The following is a 7149-nucleotide window of genomic DNA, read 5'->3' on the forward strand; positions in this document are numbered from 1 at the left end:
GTCCTCATCTTTCTCATTGAGATTAGACTCAGGCTAGTTAGAACTTAGGTTCTCTGGACATAGTCTCTTATATGTACATTTATCTGTGACTTAATCGGCTCTCCAGATCCTAGATCACATTACTTTCTTTTCATCGTCTACGTCTGTTTCTCCATTCCCCAGCCTGCTTAGAGTTTATGTTCTATTGCTGTATCATCTCTTTAGACAGTATCTGCTCTTTCTCCTCATATAATTCAGTTCACATCTACTTGGTAAAACACTAAGCCTGGACAAATCCACCCACCAGCCTTCCACACCTGAGTTTTGTTTAGAAAATTTCTTCACCAAGTGTGTGGATGCCAAAAAGTTTTAATGGGTTCAGACCCTCCTCAGTCTAATCACACATCACTTCACAGTGGTGGCATTTTCTAAGAAAGGCACCATTAGTGCTTTTGTTGTTGGTTTATCATAGGATGTATTTATGTAAGCATAGATGGAGCAGTCCACTGCACACTTAAGCTATGTAATTATTTTTGTTTCGGCTGCCTGGTCCCTATCTATCATCTAGCTATCTCTCTGTCTGTCTATTGTATGACTTATTATTTTTAGGGCCAGAGTGAACAAAAGAAGATACAATTAAAGCACAAACAAAATAATGCAAACAAGAAATGGGAGAAACATGAGATCGATGACCCAGAATAACAAACAGTGAAGCTTTTTCATAAGGAATATACTCTAAAATAATTAAAGTATATTATAATAAACACACAGGTAATGCTGTTATCATTATCAAATACTATGTATCCTACATAATAATATGTGTTATATTTCTATAGATCTGTCAGCCCAGTAAGTCTGTTTAAGCCAATGTCACAACAAACACATGGCTAATACATTGCGATGTGACTTAAGGGAGTGTTTTAGGTAGGGTCACTATTGCTGTGATGAAACACTATGACCGAAGCAACTTGGAGAGGAAAGGGTTTATTCAGCTTACACTTTCACAGCACTGTTCATCATTGGAGGAAGCCAGGGAAGGAACTTGGAAGCAGGAGCTGTTGTAGAGGCCATCATGGAGATGGAGGGGTGCTGCTTACTGACTTGCTCCCCATGGCTTGCTCAGCCTGCTTTCTTATAGAACCCGGGACCACCAGCCCAGGGATGGCACCACCCACAATTAGCTGGTGCCTTCCCCATCAATGACTAATTAAGAAAATACTTGACAACCAGATCTTATAGATGCATTTTCTCAGCTGAGGTTCCCTCCCTTCAGATAAATCTAGACCAGCCAGCACAGGTGGTTATGATGTCACTAAGCTGTCAGAAATCTTCAACTAAATTAAAATTATTTTTAAATTTCATATATATGTACTGTATTGATATCATTTCCTCCATCTTCCTTGTGTTTTCCTTGCTCTCTCTCAGATTCATGACCTCTGTTTTTTTAATCATCATCATTATTACACAAATGAATAAATATACAAATACAACTGCTGAGTCCACTTAGTGTTGCGTGGATGTATATGGTTTTAAGCGCTGATCACTTGATATTGGATAACTAATTAAATGGCTCATTCCTGAGGAAGACTGATTTTCCCCCTCTCAGCAGTCTTTACCTTTAGCTCTTTAGCTAGGGTTGGAACTTGTGGGATTTCTTCTACCCATGTTGGCATGTCAGCTAGTATTGTCATTGGTCAGGTCTTGTTTAGGAAATTATATTTTAGAGATTTCAATGGTGCAGTTTCTTTGTCCTACATAGAAGACACAATCTTGTGGCAGATGTCCTGGTCCTCTTTTAATGTTTCTGTTCCCTGTTTCTGTTCTGAGAGGTTCTCTGAGGGCTTGGTGTAAGGATAGTATTGTACATGTAGCAGTTTGGACTGGACACTTTGTAGTCAGTTTTCGCTACATTTTTAACATAATTCAGAACTATTTTTAATCAAATGAGACAAGTGTCACATATATGCTTTTAATTTTTTTATTATTAGTGTGTGTGTATATGTGTGTGATGCTTGTGTGAGCCTGTGTGTGTGTGTGTGTGTGTGTGTGTGTGTGTGTGTGTGTGTTGGGTGTGTGCATGCTACAGTGAGCATGTTGAGGTCAGAGGCTAACTTTTGGGAGGAGTTGGATTCAGGGATTGAACTCAGACTGCCACACTTGTGTGGCAAGGGCCTTTATTGACTGAACCATCTTGCTGGCTCTATACAAGTCCATGATGGTATTCTGTGGGCCTTGACTCTTCTGCCTACCTCAGATTTGATTATTTATTGCCTTGTGTGCTTTTTCAGAAACCGAACTAAATAGTCACTGATTGTACAGAATTATACCTGTTGATTTAATTGTCTCACACAACTAGAAGATCCAGGAGGGCCTGGATGATGCTCATCTTTTTCCTGTAGTATTCTCAGTACGAGTAGGATGCCAGGCACTTACTAACACAGTCTGCAATGTTTCTGCACAAGTCCTACATATGGACTGTGTAGCTAATATGTATTGAGTGCTTATCATGTGTTGAACACTGTGCTCAACACTGGTTATCTCATTTAACATTCAAAGCAACCCAGAACGTTTCTATTATTAACTTCATATAGATGAACAATAGGGCTTAGAGGAATTAAATAATTGCTAAAATACACAGAGCTAGAAACAGTAAGAGTTTGTATTAAAATTAATTTGCCTTCTAAGCAGATCAGGCTTACTCTGAAATTCTTACATACTCATTTCAGAATTTTATTATTTCTTGAATTACTTTATTGTTATTTTAATATGCATTTCTTGAAGAATTCGGCTTGACCTTTTAAAGTCTATTGTATTTCTTCTTTTTAAGAATTACCTGTACCTGTGTACTTTGTCTCTATAATTGTTATGGCAAACAAACAGGAGGACTTGAGTCTAATTCCCAAGGCCTGTGTAAAAAGGTGGCTCTGGTAGCAGGAGCTCACTATCCCAGGGCTGAGGAGGCAGGAGCTGAAAGCCTAACCTAACTGGCGAGTCCTGTGCTCTCATACCTATACTCACACGTATGTACAGTCACATACACACACCTGCAACATGAGCGTGTCATCCCACAAAACCATCTATCTAATGTTTATTATGAATATTTTCCCAGTTGGTGATTCATGTTTTACTTTTCCTTACCTCAGTGTTAAAATACTGGTCTTTTTCTTTGTGAAAAATAACTTTTGTTATTGCTCAGTTTTAAAATTCTTCCCTTATAAGTCAGATGTCCTTGTACAGTGCAATCCCTTATACTTTGTGATTTTCTTAAAAATATTTTAACTTAATAGCTACAGAGCTTATTTTAAAATAGGAGGTGCTCAGTAAAAGTTCAAATATTTTCCTCCTATTAGTTTATTTGCTTTTTATTTGTTATACATTGCTGAATCTTTCTTTACTTCTCACTCATGGGTGATGTCTTGTACATTGTAAGTCCCCCTCGCTGATGATAAGCTTAATTCTTCTTCTGTGAATGATGTGGCTTTATGGTATATTTTAAAATCCAATTGAACCAACTCTCTGAAATTTCTTCATTTTTTTTTTTGTGAATTTCCTTAGCTCTCCACATGTATTTTACTTCTAGGTAACGTATGCTTACACTTAATCTGTAAATTACCAGAAACGTGGAAAGAGTCGAAAGGTTCGTGTTTGCGATATTCTTACCCAGCAAAAGAATTTTTCCTCCTTTATTTGGGACTCCTTTCATGCTTGAGATGTCCGTGGACATGGTCTTCATGTCTCCTCGGGTTATTCTTTGGCATTACCAGTTCTAGCTGTAAAGGAAGCAAAGTAAACTGCATGCAGTCTCCAGGTTAGTGGGAGCTTGGCAGGGTGTTGGACTTAAAAGTCTAATGGGAGACAGTTTGATGGAGCTAGAGGTCTCCCTGGTTTATGGTGGAACCCCAGGCAGAAATGGAGTAACGAGGACCTCATAATAATTTGGAAATTGTTTGAGCCCCAGGTGAGAGACTGTATTTAGGGAAAAGATTCAACTATAGTGAAGGAGCATGTAAGAGCCACCAGCAACTGAGTTAGAAGGCCAAGAACAGTGTGCTCAGTAAGAGGGTAGGGTAGCATTTGAAAGGCAGCCCAGCTCATGTTCCCAATGCTCATGCAGGCACACTGGAAACTGGTTGTCTTATCAGCAACTTAATGCTTGGATAGACACCTCCTCTGTCAATGTTAGCTTGAAGTGTGGGGGTAGCTGAGAGTGCAGGAATGCAGGGTTGATGCAGCTCATGGGGTTGAATAAAGAGAAACAATTTGGAACCAGCATGCAGACAGTATTGCTAGAGGTTCTATGTAGTAAGCCCTTAGAAAGAGTGACCTAATTGTGGGATCAAATTCAATGGAAACTGAAAAAAATATAAAATGTTCATATTTATCAGTTATATATATGTATTATATATTGCTATAATTTCACTTATATAAAAATGAGGGAACTTAAAAATAAGAAATCAACTTTTTTTTCATATGAGGGTTATATTTTATGGGAATTTTAGATATGTATATAGCTCCTTGAGTATCATGTGACTTCCTGACTCTTTGGCATATTAATCCTCTGGTTTCAGTACATTTAAGGAAAATAAACTAATTTTTGTATTAGACTAATCAAAATACAGGAAGGCATATCCGCTGTAATAGCATAATACACTATTATTATCTAAAGCTTAATATATTTGTACTGGTGCTTTAGGCAAATTTAATATGCTAAAAGATAGTTACATTAAAAAATCAATTGGATAGTTATTTGCCTTGCAAAATTTTCATTATATGATTTCTACTAAGGAAAAAAACCCACAATTTCCTCTAGGGCATTTAGAATTTGATTTGGTGAACTAAATCAGATTTGACAAACACACTTATCCTGATTAATAATCAAGGGGTACTAGTTAATGGGATAAATGTACTTTTTTTTTATAGCTTAAGCTTATAAATGTCAGTAGAAGCATAGAGCTGATTTCTCTGGCCTTGGCAGATTAAGAGGCCAGCTTTGTTAACCTCAAGCTAAGCATAAAGTGACAGAATGACATGGATACAAAAATATGAGAATGCAACTTGGACCCTCAGTTAATAGAAGTCAAGGGTCCAGAAGATGATTGCCAGGTGCTCCAGACAGATCACATAATGGAGTCAAGTGATACAGTCATAGCTGTAGGGTCTAGTGTGCAGGATAATGACTAGAGGATGACTAGAGGGTGTTGGGCTTGAAGGAGGGAAGGAGGGAGGGAGCGAGGGAGGGAAGGAGAGAGAGAGAGAGAGAGAGAGAGAGAGAGAGAGAGAGAGAGAGAGAGAGAGAGAGAGAGAGAGAGAGAATAGTTCTTTAAACTCTGGGACAAGCTGCTGTCTAGAAGACCAACTTGTTGCAGTTTCAGGCTTAGAATTCAAGTCCAGGCTATGGAGAGGCAGTTCCTTGCTCTCACAGTGTCAGGGTGTTGGCGGACTCCTCCAGTGTGAGGCAAGAGGTTCAATCAGAGACTCCCAAGGCCCCTTTACTTACTGATGAGTCCACACAGCTGTGATTGCTTGTTATTCACACTGCATACCATCTCTTGGGCGTCTAGCCCTGTTCTAAGGACTGTATAAATATCGACTCATTTCCCCTGTATTTCAGTGATCCTCTAAGATAGATGTTTTCTCCATCTCATTGAGGTGGATACAGAGGCACAGGGGTGTTAAGTTATTTGCTAAATGAGCAAGAACCCACAACTGCCTCCCCACTCTTCATTTCAGGAGGTGACTAGCCGGGCAATTGAATCAGGTGTATGGATCCTTCATTCTTGGTATAGTATTGAGCTGTTGTCTGCAAATGACGTTTATTGTTATTACAACAATACTTTAAACAGTTCTTCACGAAGATTATCTGATTCTCCTGGAATTACATATGTATTTTTTTTTGCCAGAAAAAAATCTTATTTTCACTATATTGTAACCTGAATAATTTCTAGATAGAAATGTTGGTGATTTAAATACTTTTACTTTGTCAGTCCAACCCTTACTTTTTAAGCTTATAGTACATTTTAAATACTTTCACATTATTTATTTATTTATTTGTGTGCCTGCATGCTCATATAGATGTGTGTGTGTGTGTGTGTGTGTGTGTGTGTGTGTGTGTGTGTGTGTGTGTGTGTTTGCAGTACACGTGTGTAGATGTTTGCAAACCATGGTGTGCATATGGAGGTCAGAGGGCAACGTTCTGGAATTGCTTCTCTTCTTCTATGTGGATCTGAGGGACTGGACCCAGACAGGCCATCAGGCGTGCTGGCAGTCACCTTTCCCTGCTGAGCCACCTTGCTGGCCCTTATAATAAAGTAAAAAAAAAAAGACACCTCTTATAATCTATTCCTTCATAATCCATGTAATTCTTTTCTAGTTGCACGATCTTTTCCTGAGCCACAGGGACTCCCTGCAAGAGAGTTTGCAAGAACTCTCTGCCCTCCAAGTTTGAACTCTCTGTCAGGGGTAAACTTGGTACTGGAGTCTATATGGATTATTAAGCACACAATGGTGTTTGCTATTCCTTATGTTCACAACCTCAAAAACCTCATCTGGTAGCAGACAGCTGGAACACCCCATAACAGCCTTTCCTGTGTTTATGTGAGTAGTTCCTGAAGCAGGAAATATGACAGGTTCTGTATCACCCCAAATGTTTTTTTTCAAACACTACTTAATCCACTGTCTTCCTAAGGCCAACAAAATATATCTTTTTCTGAGAAGCAGGATGTGTTTATTTTCAGTCTTATGTAGAAACTATTTGCTGATACAATTACTAAACCAACATGACTGATTTACATGTTGCAATCAACAGACAAATATACTTCAGGATATGGACTGATTTTTATGAAAAAAAAATTAGTCACTTCTTCCAAGTTTTAATCTTTCCTTTTTAGTAAAATGACTAAATAATTTTGGGTCTGCAGAAGTACTATCTTAAACAAGTCTGTGACAATTAAAATACGTAAATATATTTGTTTAAATGAAGTTTGACTATTTAAACAGCAATACAAATTGGCGGCTGGGAACGCTACTTGGAAAAAATGGTTTACAAATGGCATAGTCTTGACAAGTTTACTGTGTATGCAACAGAAACAATGTATCCATTAAAGCAGGCAAGGACAGAGGACTGGATAAAGGATAGATTGAGATCTGTTGGAGATGGAAAAGTTGACAAAG

Source organism: Peromyscus californicus, unplaced genomic scaffold (assembly GCF_007827085.1).
Source record: "Peromyscus californicus insignis strain IS unplaced genomic scaffold, ASM782708v3 Scaffold_12__1_contigs__length_115047231, whole genome shotgun sequence".
Lineage (NCBI taxonomy): Eukaryota > Metazoa > Chordata > Mammalia > Rodentia > Cricetidae > Peromyscus > Peromyscus californicus.